Here is a 16,608-nt window from a genome sequence, read left to right as displayed (position 1 = left end):
TTTTCTGAGACAGAGTTTCACTCTTGTTGCCCAGGCTGGAGTGCAATGGCACGATCTTGGCTCAATGCAACCTCCGTCTCCCAGGTTCAAGCAATTCTCCTGCCTCAGCCTCTCGAGTAGCTGGAATTACAGGCACATACCACCACGCCTGGCTAATTTTTTGTATTTTTAGTAGAAATGGGGTTTCACCATGTTAGCCAGGCTGGTCTGGAACTCCTGACCTCAGGTGATCTGCCCCCCTTGGCCTCCCAAAGTGCTGGGATTACGGGCGTGAGCCAACATATCTGGCCTCACTATATTAATTTTTAAAGACTTTTCTTTGACCTTTTTTTTTTTTTTTGAGACAGAGTCTCGCTTAGTCGCCCAGGCTGGAGTGCAGTGGCGGCTCACTGCAAGCTCCGCCTCCCGGGTTCACGCCATTCTCCTGCCTCAGCCTCCCGAGTAGCTGGGACTACAGGCGCCCGCCGCCTCGCCCGGCTAATTTTTTTTTTTGCATTTTTAGTAGAGACGGGGTTTCACAGTGTTAGCCAGGATGGTCTCGATCTCCTGACCTTGTGATCCGCCCGCCTCGGCCTCCCAAAGTGCTGGGATTACAGGCGTGAGCCACCGCGCCCGGCCTTCTTTGACATTTAAAACTGTGACAACAGATACTCACATTTAATGTTTATAGAAACTGAACAATGTCTTTATTAATAATTTTATTATAAAATTTCATAAACCATGTTTTTCAAATTAAATTTATATCACATCCAGCTTCCTCAAAATACTAGTAGTTAAGTATGTCAATATACTAAATAAATCATCCACTTGTACCCATGGAGAAAATTTAATGTTACTGCCCTTTACAGTGAAAAAAAACCTTTCGTTTTAAAAATTAAATTAAAAAATGTTACATAAGTTGGCACTTTAGTAGTGTATACACTAGCATTAGTTTATACACCTCTTTTGCCACTGAGGAATTCAAGTTAAAATGTCCCTCAGTCATATAGCTCTAAAATATATCTTTCATTCATAATTTCTGCTCAATTAAATAGTTTGAGTCATTTTCATTTATACTATAAAACAAAAGCAAACTAGTCCAGTTTAATTTTTTATACTTAAAATATTGCACATTTTCTAGATATGAGTCACTCAGATTAGTAACTACGTAGGTTCAGTCAAATCCAACCATAAATTCAAGTTATTATACTCTATAACTCTATAAAATACATAGAAGTATTATTACTTTGCCTTTATAACAAAACCCAAGAGTTTGTTTCAATTTATAAATTCAGCATTTAAACAAAAAGATTTTAGTTCCCAAATTTCTAAAAAAATGACAAAACAATAAGGAAAAAAGGAACCAGGGCTTAGTACCACATATTTTTCTCTTGGGGTTGTAAGGTAGTCTCCTTCTTTTCAGAACACTTTATTATATTTAACTTATAGACCTGATTTTCTGTGTCAAAGTATAATTCTCATGCTGAAGCTGTAACCTAAAAAGGCAAAAAAACCGTTGTCTTCATTGTACAAACATATTCATCGCTTTAACAAGATAATAAGCGAACAAAATTTAGAATGCAAGCTAAGTAAGAATACTGTCTCTATAAACATGTCCCTAAGATAAACCACAATTGGCAGCTAATTTACGTGTCTAGAAAATCTCAGTTCCCACCAGTAAAAATATCTGCAGTGGCTAGTGCACCTTAAGAAAAATCTGGCATACTAAATAAATAATGTTCATGTGGGAGCCAGAAGCTGGGTAAGCCTTGCCTTTAGACTACTCTGTGACTACAAAAATAAAGCCAGCACTTTTAAAACTAGTAAGCCTTCACTTGTCAGTATCATAAAGAGTATTGCCCAACTAAACTTTGTTCCCCCCTGTTCATTAGTTACTTATTTCTACCTAAGCACTCACCTTGCGATTTTACCGAAGTGTTTAAAATAGAAAAAAACAGCATTATATTTCAGAGCTACTTTGCCCAAATTACAAAATGTGTCAGTGCTTTTAGTTTCAAGTCACACACAAAAAAACTTAACACGTTTTACATTAAAGTGAAAAATTGCTAAAAGTTACCATTATAACATGTAATTAAAACTGCTAAACATAGATTTGCATGCAAGGTGTATAAAAACAGTAAAAAGTGTTTTTAGTTAAAAATTATAAAAAGGCATAAAAATGTACATTTTGCTGAAGAATAATAAATTGTCTTAAAATTAAATAAAATAAAGTGAAAGGTTAAAACAAATTGTAAAAACATTGTAAAAATTAATTCTGCAAAGAAAACTCTGTGTGTAAACACATGAACTAAACTCAAAAGGGTATTATATGTTTTTTTCTTCTGTAAATTAAACACTAAAATAAAAGCACCACAACTTTTCTTAAAATGCTAATCTACTCTTTAGCAAAACTTGTCAAGGGTTATAATGGGTATATAAAAATCTCACTTCATGGTCAAACTCATTAAAATTAAATAAAATTATCTATAAGGTTTCATTAAAATTAAAGTTAATAATAGCAAACTAATGAAAGGGTGAAATTTAACTTTCTCTCTTAAACAAAATTTTCATGTAATACCAAAGGCTAATAAATGGTTTTTGCTTTTCCAGATTGTTATCTCATTATTTTAGCAAAACAAAACAAAACAAACAGGAAAAAAAAAAAAAACTTATGGTAATCTAAAATTCTATTTCATAATATCAAGGGTTTTACATTTTAAACATATTTAACAGCCTTCCCCAAATCAAACTTTAGTCTCAAGGTTGTCTTTCCTGACCCCTGGCTTTTCGGTGCTGCACAAAACCCCTAAACCATCCAAAAAGAGGTAAACAGAATTATTTAGCAACATAAAGTTTCCAAAATAATGTCTAATAGGTTATATTTTAAGGAATAATGTTAACATATGTTCCAAAACTGTATGGGATGTCTAAGGTTCTTATGTCTAAATATGTGCTATTAATCACAATTAAAGTTGTTATGTTGGGTTACTGTATTTTTTTTTTTTTTTTTTTTAGACGGAGTCTCGTTCTGTCGCCTAGGCTGGAGTGCAGTGGCTGGATCTCAGCTCACTGCAAGCTCCACTTCCCGGGTTTAGGCCATTCTCCTGCCTCAGCCTCCCGAGTAGCTGGGACTATAGGCACTCGCCACCTCGCCCAGCTAGTTTTTTGTATTTTTTTAGTAGAGACGGGGTTTCACCATGTTAGCCAGGATGGTCTCGATCTCCTGACCTCGTGATCCACCCGTCTCAGCCTCCCAAAGTGCTGGGATTACAGGCTTGAGCCACCGCGCCCGGCCCAGGGTTACTGTAAACCACAAAAATAACCAAATTTCTTTGTCAATTGTGTTTCTAACTGTATCCAAGCTAGACATTTTGTTATTTACAGACAATTTTTATTTTGGTTTAATTATCTTCAAAACATGGTTTATATTCAAGCTGTGAAACCTTAACAAGTGCTCTCAAAGGCAGGTTTCTCACAACCGCAACAATACAACAACAACAAACAAAACATACAGAACTCATAAAAAGCTAAAATGTTTGTAAATATCAAGCAAAATAAAAGTTAATAAAATGCACTAAACTAATAAAAAACAAAAACAAGTTTTTACCTTTTCCTTAGAATGCTACTAATCTTTATCTTATTTTTCAGAGTCAAGAAAACTGGTCTTAAGCTAGCTACAGCCTTTAACAACTAAGTAAAGTATACTCCTGTAAATAGTATTTAAAGTGTGTTTTTTTCTCTTTGCCTAGTTCCTCTAGAATTTAAAAACTAGTTATAAGTGTTCTTTTTTTATTTTTTAAATTTTTTATTATACTTTAAGTTCTAGAGTATAAGTGTTTTTAAATGACAACACTATAGTTTGCATCAGTGCTGTAAGAATCTATTTTCTTTTGTAACAGAATACAATTGGAAAAACTGGTTATTTTATCAAGGCTTTGACTGGAATGGTGTGCTCTCCTCTAAGGAATCAAACTTAACTTATAAAGCCAATGAAACCCTTGGAAAACTGGACTCATAGTTTGTGTGCACGGTCCCCATACAGGGTTTCTGACCTGTGGTAAGTAAAGAATGTCACTTTCTGACAGGCCAGGAACCCCAAGTTATCTTAAAACCTCAAAAGAAAAGGAATTCACCCAACTCATAAGTATTTAATGGTACAAATCCATGGCTGGGTTTGGCTTTAATAAGTCTTATCTCAAATTCCTTCTATATAACAAAGTTCCATCAAAGCCGATTTAAAAGGCCTGTGTAGCAAATAATTATTCTTGCTGCACTATATACAAATAATTAAGCCAAGTATAATAAAGCAAACCAGTCCTACCATAAATTGTCTTTTAATAAAAATAGGAGACTGAAAAGTAAAAATTATGTTCCAAAAACTATAGCATACTTGTTGCTAAATTCTAGTCTTGCCTAAAGTTTTTCAATTTTTATTATCTTCTACAGTTTAAATTATATCTGTTACAGAAATCAACTCCTGGATACGTCACACTCAAGTCAAAGCCTAAAGAGTTGGGAAAGCAACCCCTAGTAGCCCAGAAAAACGTCCTATTAATGTTAAAAAAAAAAAAAGAAAAAAGAAATCTTAAGCTAAAAATCATAAAAGTAACTAGTAAAAATTACTCCTCTTACTCAGTCTCAACTCTACCTCACCAAATACTTTTTCTTGTTTCTACCTCTCCTTTTAAGCCAACTATTAAAACCTTTTTTAATGAAAATTATTTACTATGACACGCTCGCGGGAATGGCTGTACTATTTGCAGTAGCACTGTCTACCCTCAGAGTGGAATACTGGACAGAGAATCTCAGTTACTGTAGCATTCTGCTTAATTATTATCCTCATAGCAGGAATAACAGTTACTAACAAAAAATAACACATGGGTCTTTCCAAACATGCACCTCTGCCTGTCATTAAAAGAAAAAAAAAATAGTTGCTTCTGTCACAGGCCTAATAAAAAACGCTGCTGAAAAGCCTAGGACTAATGTTTTTACTCTGTTTAATTAACCTTTTTCAAAAATTTTTAACCGACAGAATCACGGCCATTTCGCAGACAACTACTCCAAAACATCTACAAATGGTGTTGCTCCTGCAGTCAATCCAAGACCAAAACACTCTCTGCCCCACATCAGCAGGAAGTAGCCAGAAAGAACACGTCCCCCCTTGTCGTTTTATACCCACAGGGTCTGGAATGATAGAGCAGGAGCACTGTCATCTCAGACAAACAGCATCACTTTAAATTCCAGCTCCCTTTCTAGCCTCATGCGTTTCAAGGAAATCACTTCTCTTCTAACTACAAGCAGCCAGAAAGAGCTGACAGTAAAACACAGATAAGACAGCTGGGATGCAGAGGGAAGTCGGGGGGAAGTCTCGTGGGTAACTGCCAAGCTTCACCCTCATACAATGGGCCCCAGTAAAACAGTGGGCCTTAATAATAAGGAATAAGCACATTCCTTTTCCTTCAGGGGCACTAAGATAGGAAAGCTAAAAGCAGACTCTTGGCTGGGCGCGGCGATGGCTCATGCCTGTAATCCCAGCACTTTGGGAAGCTGAGGCAGGCGGATCACGAGGTCAGGAGATCGAGACCATCCCGGCTAACACGGTGAAACCCCGCCTCTACTAAAAATACGAAAAATTAGCCAGGTGTGGTGGCACATGCCTGTAGTCCCATCTACTCAGGAGGCTGAGGCAGGAGAATCACTTGAACCCTGGAGGCGGAGGTTGCAGTGAGCCGAGATGGCATCAGTGCACTCCAGCCTGGTGACAGAGCAAGACTCTGTCTCAATAAATAAATAAGTAAAAGCAGGCTGGGGGACTATACCTGCACTGCAGGAAAAATGTATGGAAACAGGTAGACAACTCTCCCTCCCAGGTAAGCACAACCAAGAGACAAAGAAGCAGTCGAAGCCTCTGATAAACTCTCCCACCCTGAATCCTTAAAAGCTCTCAGTCTGTAAGAGAGTGTGCCTCTGACCTAACTCAGTCAGAAGCTCCTCTCAGGTTTATTTTCTCTAAAATATATGTCTTAACTGGCAAGCCAGCTTTTGTATTTTTTTCCTCTTTCTTTAATTCTTACAGTTCTCACACTTAGAATTGGAGAAAAATCCCCTTCTGTTTTTGGCTGGAGGCAAGGAAAGCAGTCGTTTTTTTTTTTTTCCTCAAGAAATCTACCCTCATAGAAACTATTATACCAGAACCTAAGTGAATGGACACCCAAGGCCTAACTAACCTAAGTGATGAGGAAAAACCCCAATCCAGCGCCTCTAGCCTTTCTCATCATCTAAAAGGGATAGGAATGAGAAACAGCTGTGAAGGCCACCGCCCAGGGGTGCAGGCTCACTGAAACACTAAGACCTAATTGTAGGACTGTAAAACACTTCCCCCAACCAAAACACCTTACCACTACATCCACAGGGCTCCAGTATAGTAAGGGGATTATGGATAAAAGAACTGCAAGCCAGAGCCTATTTAAGGAGTCTCTAGAAAAATCCAAAGACAGTAGGGTAGACAAAAACAAGATGAAGAAGAGAGAAAATTATATCCTCTGACATCCACAGCTATAGCAAATAGTAAGCACATTCTAACTCCTAGACAGGTAAATATCAAACTTCACACTAAAGGCCTATCTACCTCAGTACCTTTTACCCAATACATTATATCTGATTTTCCACAAAACAATTACAAGATATATAAAAGACAAAAACACAGTTTGCAAAGATGAAACAAGCACCTAAACCAGAATCAGATATGGAAGCAATGTTGAAATTTTCAGATGGAAAATTTTAAATGATAATTAAAATGCTAAGAGCTCTAATGGAAAATGTGGAGAACATGTAAGAACAAATTGGTCACGTAAGCAGAGAGATGGAAACTAAGAAAAAAACAAAAAAGTTCTAGAAATAAAAACCCTGTGATAAATGCAAAGAATGTCTTTAATAGGTTTATCAATAGACTGGATACAACTGAGGAAATAATCAATGAGATGGATGAAATATCAATAGAAACTTCCCAAACTGAAATACAAAGAGAAAAATAGAATAAAAAGGACAAAACAGAATATCCAAGAATGGTGGGACAATTGCAAAAGGTGTAAATCCTTGTAATAGGGATATGAGATGGAATAAAAAAAAAAAGAGAGGAACAGAGAAAGGAATAGTAAAAATATTTGAAGTGATAAAGACTGAGAATTTTCCAGAATTAAAGATAGACACCAAACCAAGATCCAGGCAGCTCAGAGGAAACCAAATAGGATAAAGATTATCCCCGACCCCAAAATCTATACTTAGGCATATCATATTCAAACTGCAAAAAATAGAAGACAAAGAGAAAATCTTCAGTGAAGCCAGGGAGAGGCAGGGCAGGACATACGTATAGAGGGAGAGAGATGAGGATTACATCATACTTCTCTTCATAAACCATGTAATCAGGAATAGAATAGAAAGAAATATTTAAAGAATTGAAACATTCCATCAACTTAGAACTAACTAGATTCCATTTGTATGCAGTAAAATTGTCCTTCAAAACTGGAGGAGAAAGACTTCTCAAACAAAAATTGAATGAATTTGTCACCAGTACACTGCCTTACAAGATACGTTAAAAGAAGTTATTCAGAAGAAAAGGAAAATTGAACAAGTCAGAAACTCAGATCAACATACAAAAGAGTATTAGAAAGAAATAAAGGTGAAATAAATTTTTTTCTTATTCTTAAGCTGAGAGATAACAATTTGTTCAAAATAATAATTGCAACAATGTGTTCAGTGATTGCAGCTTATGGATAAGTGAAATGAATAACAGCAGTAATAATAAGGCATGGGAGGGAGGAATCAGGAATACTCCGCAATAGGGCCCTTACACTACCCATAAAGTGTACGGTGTTATTTGAAAGCAGACTTAAATTGTTTTAAGTGTATATTGCAAACTGTAAGTCAACCACTAAAAAAGCAACAACAAAAAAGTAAAATTGATATGCTAAGAGAGAAAAGAAAATGGAATCATATAAAATGCTCAGTTAAGATCAGAAAAGGCAGAAAAAAGTGTGGAAGAAAAAAGAAACAAAGGGCAAATAGAAAACAGTAATAAATATGGTAGATATTAATCCAACTATGTCAAAAATCACTTTAAATATCAATGGTCTAAATATACCAATTAAAACATGTGACTATCAGAATGAATAAAGAATCATGACCTAACTATATGTTGTCTACAAGAAACCCATTTCAACATAAAAACCAGATAGATTAAAAACAAAGGGATGGAGAAAGATATATCCTGCTACCATTAATCAAAAGAAATACGGAGTTGTTCTATTAACTTCAAATAAGGCAGACTTCAGAGAAAGGAAAATTATTAGGAATAAAGAGGAGCACTACACAATGGTAATGGGGTCAATTATCCCAGCAGACCTAATACTCCTTAACGTATATGTGCCTAACAACGGAGCGCTAAAATGTGTAAAGCAAAAACTGATAGAATTCTAAGGAGAAATAGATGAATCCACTATTATTACAGTTGGAGACATCAACACCTCTCTGTCAGTCCCCACCCATTTTTTTTTTTGAGGCAGAGTTTCGCTCTTGTTGCCCAGGCTGGAGTGCAGTGGCGTGATCTTGGCTCACCGCAACCCCCACCTCCTGGGTTCAAGCAATTCTCCTGCCTCAGCCTCCCGAGTAGCTAGGATTACAGGCATGTGCCACCACACCCGGCTAATTTTGTATTTTTAGTAGAGACAAGGTTTCTCCATGTTTGTCAGGCTGGTCTCGAACTCCTGACCTCAGGTGATCTGCTCGCCTCAGCCTCCTAAAGTGCTGGGATTACAGGCATGAGCCACCACGCCTGGCCAGTCCCCACTAACTGATAGATCCAGCAGGTTGGAAATCAGTAAGGACATAGTTGAATTGAATAGCACCATCAATTAAGTGTATCTAATTGGCATTTATAGAATACCTCATCCAACAACAGCAGAATACACATTCTTCTCAAGCTCACATAGAATATTCATCAAGACAGACCACATTCTGTGCCATAAAACACACAACAACAAATATCAATTATTTCTATGATGGAGAGTACTTGGATCACAACAGAATCACTAGAAATCAATAACAGAAACAGCTCTGAAAAACATTTTTAAAATGGAAACTAAATGACACACTTCTAAACAACATGTAAACAGACCAAAGAATAAATCTCAAGAAAAAATTTAAAATATTTCAAACTAAATTAAAATGAAAATATAACATCAAAATTTATGGGATGCTGCTAAAGTAGTGTTTAGAGGGAAATTTAGAGCACTGAATGCATATATTATTAAAGAAGAAAGAGCTAAAAGCAAGCTTCCAAATTAGGAAACTAGAAAAAGAAGAGCAAATTAAATCCAAAATAAGCAGAAGAAAGGAAATAATAAAAATTACAGCAGGATCTGTGAAATTGAAAACACGTTGTCAGTAGGGAAAATCAATAAAACCTAAAGCTGGTTCCTTGTAAAGATGAATAAAATTGATACACCTCTAGCCAGGTTAATTAAGAAGACAAAGAGAGAAGACTCAAATTACTAATATCAAAAATGAAAGAAGGGCCATCAATACTGATCCTATGGTCATTAAAAGGATAACAAAGTACTAGCATGAACAACTCTATATCAACAAATTTGGTAAGTGAAATGAAATGAAACAATTCTTTGAAAGCGCAATGTTCCAAAACTCACAGAAAGAGAAATAGATAATCTGAATAGGCCTATACTGATTAAAGAACAGGAGCCTATAACCAGTAGCCTTCCAAAATAGAAAGCACTAGGGTTAATGAATATGACCAAACATTTAGGAAAGAAACTATGCCAATTCTCTATGATCTCTTTCAAAAAATAGAAGTAGAGGAAATTCTCTAATTCTCTCTGGCCAGAATTACCATAGTACCAAAACCAGAAACATGTCAAGAAAGGAAACAAACAGACCAATATTTATCATAAACAAAGACGTTAAAATCCTCAAAAAAATCAGCAATTAAATCCAACAATGTTTAAAAAGAATTATGCATAACACCACATGGGATTTATTCTAGGTTAAACATTTGAAAATCAATTAATGTAACCCACCACATGAATAGGCTAAGGAAGAATTATATGATCACATCAATAGATCCAGAAAATGCATTTGACAAAAATCTAACATCCATTTATGAAAAGAGCTTTCAGCAAACTAGTAATAAATGGAAACTTAACTTGATAAAGAAGATCTATGAAAAACCTACAGCTAACATCATACTTAATGGAGAGAAATTGGAAGATTTTCCCCTAAGATCAGAAATAAGGCAAGGATGTTCCCTTTCACCTTTCCTATTCAACATTATACTGGAAGTCCTGGCTAATGTAATTAGAAAAGAAAAGAAAATGAAAAGTCTGTAGATTGAAAAGGAAGAAATAAATTGTCCTTGTTCTCAAAAAACGTAATTGGCTATGTGGAAAATGCCAACAAAGCAACAGAAAACTGGAAATACTAAGTTATTCTACCAAAGTTGCTGGATGTAAAGTTATGGTTAATATATAAAAATCTATTACTTTCTTTTTTTTTTTTTTTGAGACGGAAATACTAAGTTATTCTACCAAAGTTGCTGGATGTAAAGTTATGGTTAATATATAAAAATCTATTACTTTCTTTTTTTTTTTTTGAGACGGAGACTCGCTCTGTCGCCCGGGCTGGAGTGCAGTGGCCGGACCTCAGCTCACTGCAAGCTCCGCCTCCCGGGTTTACGCTGCCTCAGCCTCCGGAGTAGCTGGGACTACAAGCGCCCGCCTAGTTTTTTGTATTTTTTTAGTAGAGACGGGGTTTCACCGTGTTAGCCAGGATGGTCTCGATCTCCTGACCTCGTGATCCGCCCGCCTCGGCCTCCCAAAGTGCTGAGATTACAGACTTGAGCCACCGCTATTACTTTCTTATATACTGGCAATAAACAACTGGAATTTGAGATTAAAAACACAAAACCATTTACATTAGCACCAAAAAGTGAATTACTTATACATAAATCTAAAATATGTCAGGATCTATGTGAGAATAACCATAACTGATGAAAACATAAAAATATGTATAAATAAATGAAGCGATATTACATGTTCATGGATAGGGAAACTCAATACTGTCCAGATGTCAGTTCTTTCCAACTTTATCTATAGATTCAATGCAATCCCAATCAAAACCCGAGCAGTTATTTGTGGATCAACAAACTGATTCTCAAGTTTATATGGAGAGACAAAAGACCTGGAATAGTAAACACGATATTGAAGGAGAACAAAGTTACAGGACTGATACTGCCTGTCCCCAATACTTTACTATAAAGCTACAGTAATCAAGACAGTGTGGTATTGGCAAAATAATAGCCAGATAGATCAATGGAACAGAATAGAGAGCTCAGAAGTAAACTCATATCAATACAGTCAACTGATCTTTGACAAAGAGACAAAGGCAAGACAATGGAGAAAATCTGCATTGCACAAAAATCACACCAAAAATCTGCTGATGTTTATAGCATCTTTATTTGTAACTGCCAAAACTTGGATTTGACTTTTTAGATACAACAACAGCACACTTCATGGAGGAAAAAAAATGGTACATTAGACTTCATTAAAATTTAAAACTTCTGCTCTGCAAAAGACACTGTTAAGAGAATGCAAAGACAAGCCATGGTTGGGGAGAAAAGACATCTGTTAAAGCACTTATCCAAAATATACAAAGAACTTTTAAAACTCAACAGTAAAACAAACAACCCAATTTTAAGATGGGCAAAGTAAATTAACAGACACCTCACAAAAGAAGATATACAGATGGCAGATAAGCATTTAAAAAGATGCTCAACACTGTAAGTCATTATAGATTGCAAATTAAAATATAACAATGAGACACCACTATACGCACATTAGAAGACTTAAATTCAGAGCACTGACAACAAATGCTGACAAGGCTGTGGAGCAACAGGAACTCTCATTTATTACTGGTAGAAATGAAAAATGATGCCACCACTATGGAAAAAGATTTGGTAGTTTCTTGTAACCCCAAACATACTTTTACCATATGATCCATCAATTGCTCTTGACATTTACTCAAATGAGAAGAAAACTAATGTCCACACAAAAACATGCACACAGATGTTGATAGCAGCTTTATTTGCTGCTAAAACTTGGAAGCAACCAAGATATCCTTTAGTACATGAACAGAGAAATAAACTGTGGTACATTCACATCCATACAACAGAGTGTAAGTCAGTGATCAAAAGAAATGAATTATCAAGTCACAGAAAGACATGGAGGATGCTTAAATGCATTTTGCTAAGTGAAAGAAGCCAGTCTGGAAAGGCTACATACCATAAGATTCATACATACTACATGACATTCTAGAAAAGGCAAAAGTACAAAGGCAGTAACCAGTGTTTGCCAGGGATAGGTAGTGGGGTTTGGCGGTGGATAGGTAGAGCATAGGAGAGTTTTAGGGCAGTGAAACTATTCTCTATGATACTGTGATGCTGGATACACATCATTATATGTTTGTCCAAAACCATAGAATGTACAGCACCAAGAGGGAATTCTAATGTAAATTATGGACTTTCATTAATAACATTGTATCAATATCGGCTCACCAAGTATAACAAAATTGGCCAGGCCTGGTGGCTCACACCTGTAATCCCAGCACTTTGGGAAGCCAAGGCGGTCTGATCATTTGAGGCCAGGAGTTCAAAACTAGCCTGGCTAACATGGTAAAACCCTGTCTCTACTATTATAAAAATACAATAATTAGTTGGGCATGGTGGTGCACCTGTAATCCCAGCTACTGGAGAGGCTGAGGCACAAGAATTGCTTGAACCTGGGAGGCAGAGACTACAGTGAGCTGAGATTGTGCCACTGCATTCCAGCCTAGGCAAGAGAGCAAGACTGTGTCAAAAAGAAAAAAAAAAAATGTATAACAAAAATATCTCAATGCACGATGTTAAAAATAGGGGAGGCCAGGCCTAGTGGTTCATGCTTGTAATCCCAGCACTTTGGGAGGCCAAGGCAGAGGATCACTTGAGCCCTTGAGTTCAAGACCAGCCTGGGCAACAAAGTGAGACCCATCTCTACATAAAAATTTTAAAATTAGCCAGGCATGGTTGTGCCTGCCTGTAGTCCCAGTACTTGGGAGGCTGAGGCATGAGAATCACTTGAGCCCAGGAGTTCAAGGCTGCAGTAAGCTGTGTTCGTGCCACTGCGCTCCAGCCTGGCAACAAAGTGAGACCCTGTCTCAAAAAAACAGAAAAAAAAAAAAAAAAAGAAAGGAAAAGAATAGAAAGAGAAATAGGAGGAAGTATGCAGGGAGGGACAGACTGAGAATATGGGAACTCCGCACTTCGTCCTCAATTTTTCTGTAAACCTAAAAGTGCTCTAAAAATGTCTATTAACTGAAATAAATGAATATTTTTTATATATAGAATATTTAATCTATAGTTCACATCTTACTCCAAAATGCAGTCCAATTGGGTTAAAAATTAATACTTGAAAATCAAATATAAGAAGAAAACATTAAATTATTAGAAAATATTGGTAAATATTGGATTATACAACCTGACACTGTCAAAACACCCCAACAAGTAACAAACCACAATAATTTTGTAAGGCTTAAGTTTGTGTGTGTTTGTGTGTGCATGTGTGTGTTTATTTGCAGGGTAAAATCCTAGAAGAATTTACACTGAAATGTTGAAAGTCACTGGGTAAAGGGTTTTGGGTTTCAGAGGTTTTTGACGACTGTAATTATTTTGTTTTCTTACCAGAATGTTCTTTTTTATATTGCCATGATTACTTCTGAAAATAAATAAATAAATAAAAGAGTAGGTTGTTCCCCCTCTGCAGGGAGGCAGAGTCCAGGTGACCACCAAGGGGCTGTTGTCACAGTCCAAGGAAAGCGAGCATGACAGACACAGGAGCCTAGGGAGGGGCCTCAGTCAGGCTTGCCCTTTGGCCCCAGAAAGAGCAGGGGCCTCCAGGGAGAGGGGCTGGAAAGAGCCCAGAGAGCCCCTTGTGGGCCGTGTGGGCGGCCTCCAGGCCTCCGCCTCCTCCCCCCGTCATTGCTGCTCAGTGTCTTTTCACTTGGTGGTGTGGGGACACTGGGAGGCTTCCTGGGCCTCCCAACCCTCCTACCCAATTCCCAGCCCAGGCCTGGCTCTCCAGGACCCAGCTTCTAGTCCCTGTGAGGCTGGGCCACCCTGCAGGACTGCAGCCCTCGGCCCTCTGTTCTGGTGCTGGGGTCCTGGGGCCCACGAACGCAGCTCTAGCACCGAGCAGAGGCTCAGCCCAGAGGCCAGCATTCCGCTGCAAGGTGCTCATTTCCCCGCTGCCCGTTGGAGGGCCCAAGGCCGACCCCTCTCCTGCACTCAGCCTTTTTGGTCTGGCACTTGGCAGGGAGGCCACTTTGTCCCTTGGGGGTCATGCTCTACCCGCTTTCTCTCCCACAGCCCTCGGAACAGGCAACAGGACCCGTACAGAGACCTGGCCCTCTGGACCTTAGGCTTCAGGCCAACCCTGAGTAAATCCATCTTTGAGCCTCAGTCTCCTTTTCTCTATAAGGGACGCCACACCATTGTCTCCCCCCATGGCCGTGAGAGTTAACGCTAACAAGAACACAGCAGTCGGCGGGGAGTGACGGCTCACGCCTATAACCCCAGCACTTTGGGAGGCTGATCACGAGGTCAAGCGATCAAGACCAACCTGGTCAACATGGTAAAACCTTGTCTCTGCCAAAAATACAAAAATTAGCTGGGTGTGGTGGCACTTGCCTGTAGTCCCAGCTACTCTAGAGGCTGAGGCAGGAGAATCACTTGAACCCGGGAGGCGGAGGTTGTAGTAAGCCGAGATCGTGCCACTGCTCTCCAGCCTGGGCGACAGAGCGAGACTCTGTCACAAACCAACAAACAAACAAACAGCAGCCAACATTCTCCGAGGGTTTCCTAGGGCCAGGCACGGGGCAACCTCATGTAATTCTCATGTAACCTTGGGAGGCAGGCACTACTGTTCATTGCCCCTCCGATTTTAGAGACAAGAAACTAAGATCCAGAACACAAGAAACTTGCCCAAGGTCAAGGAGAAGTGGAGGCGTGGGGAGGAAGCAAAGTCACGGGACACCAGTGCCCAAGCCTCCAAGTCTGAGACTCCTGATTAAATTCCGTCTCCGTCTGCACTTTGGGAAGATTCTTTCCTCTCCTAGGCAAGTGCCCGCGGGGCCTGAGCTCTCGATAGCGGGGCCCCAGGAGCCACGTTGTGGGGTCTGCTATCCGGCCTCCCTCTGCACACGACCTCCCACTTGAGCGCAGTGGCTGGAGCTGGGACTACAGCTCAGCCCCTGAGCGCGCACGTCGACCCCTCCAATCACAAGAGGCCCTCGTGCCAGGCCCCCAGATTTGGCCAATCAGGGAAGACGTTTCCCTGTCCCAGCATGGGGTCGAGGGACCCAGGAAACAGGTAGTCCCCAGTCACAAATCATCGTGTCACCTTCGGCTGGTCCCTGTCTCTTATCGAACCTCAGTTTTCTCTTCCATAAGCCGGACCAGTAGTGCCCACCCCACAGGATGGCGCCGGCTCCGTAAGGGCCCTACCACCGCGGCCGGCCAGATCCTCGGCGGGCCAGTCCTGGCGCTGCAATCCTTTAGCCTGATGACCCCTGGCCAGGTTCAGGCTCAACTGCTCCAAAGAACTCCGGACCCGTACCCCGAGCCCGGCGTCCCAGCGGCGAAGTTTATGGGCCCCGCAGGAGCCCTTGCGGTGAGAACCGAGTCCTGGAGCCCTCGGAGCCCCCGGAGCCCCCGGAGCCCCCGGAGCCGCAGCCAGGGCAGCCTCCCTTCCGCCGGGCGTCCGGCGCTTTCGAGAGAGCAGAAACTCACCGCGCGCAGGAGTTGGTGCGGGCGTCGCCGGCAGGTTAGACTTCTGTGAGCCGCAGCCCCGAAACGGGTTGGTGCCGACCCGTCCTGGTAGCCAGGAGGTGGGACCGGTCCCCGCCAGTCCGCGAGCTCTGGTTAAGGCCGGAGCCCGTGAGGGGAGGGGCGCGGGGCGGGCTGAGAGTCAGCCGAGTGGGGGCGGCGCTCACTGGTGGTGGGACTGTGGCGGGAGCTCCGCGCACCCTCTCCGGGCGGGTCTATAAATGCCATGTAAAAGCCTACGCCGCAGGGGCCTGCGCTCCTTCCCGCTTAGGTCAAGAAGACTTGCTGTGGACCCTTTTAGAAATCCCAGGGCTTTGAAAAGGCCCAAGCACCCAGCAAGGCTGGCAGTTATGAGCACTGTCAAGGGTAAGTGGGTCAGAAGAGACCTTCGCCAAGCAGGTGACTCACTCACTCACTCTCACTCACTCTTGATGGGCCAAGTACCTGCCATGTGCTATGGACACAGCAAAGCCAAACAAGACGCTGCCCTCCGGGAATTTGCAGCCCCTTGCAGACGCGGCCCCTTAGACAGCAGCTGTGCATCCGGCTGAATAGCGGCGCTTCTGCCCGTCCAGTGCCTACCCGCCTCTCCGAGAGAAAAACAGCCCCTGGTTTTCTCTCTGCAATTCCCCTTCTCCACTCTCCCTTCCACCCAGTCCTGGTGCCACAGACCCCTCCCCCTGCTTCCCGGGGATCCTGGCCAGCCC

The 16,608-nt window shown here is 40.4% G+C and overlaps 1 protein-coding gene across 2 annotated transcripts in view; it reads right to left on the bottom strand.

The window, feature by feature from the left end:
• LOC105470240 (aldehyde dehydrogenase 1 family member L1) overlaps positions 1-16,015 on the bottom strand; it is an 80,818-nt gene extending 64,803 nt beyond the window's left edge. For both annotated transcript variants that reach the window (XM_011722034.2, XM_011722033.2), the window contains exon 1: positions 15,866-16,015. The gene's annotated coding sequence lies outside the window, so the exon portion shown is untranslated. The remainder of the gene's footprint in view (positions 1-15,865) is intronic.
• Between the last annotated feature and the right edge of the window lie 593 nt (positions 16,016-16,608).

This window comes from Macaca nemestrina, chromosome 2 (genome assembly GCF_043159975.1).
Source record: "Macaca nemestrina isolate mMacNem1 chromosome 2, mMacNem.hap1, whole genome shotgun sequence".
In the NCBI taxonomy this organism is placed as follows: Eukaryota; Metazoa; Chordata; class Mammalia; order Primates; family Cercopithecidae; genus Macaca; species Macaca nemestrina.
The sequence above is the reverse complement of the archived record's forward strand: the minus strand, read 5'-3'. Positions and strand labels throughout refer to the sequence as shown.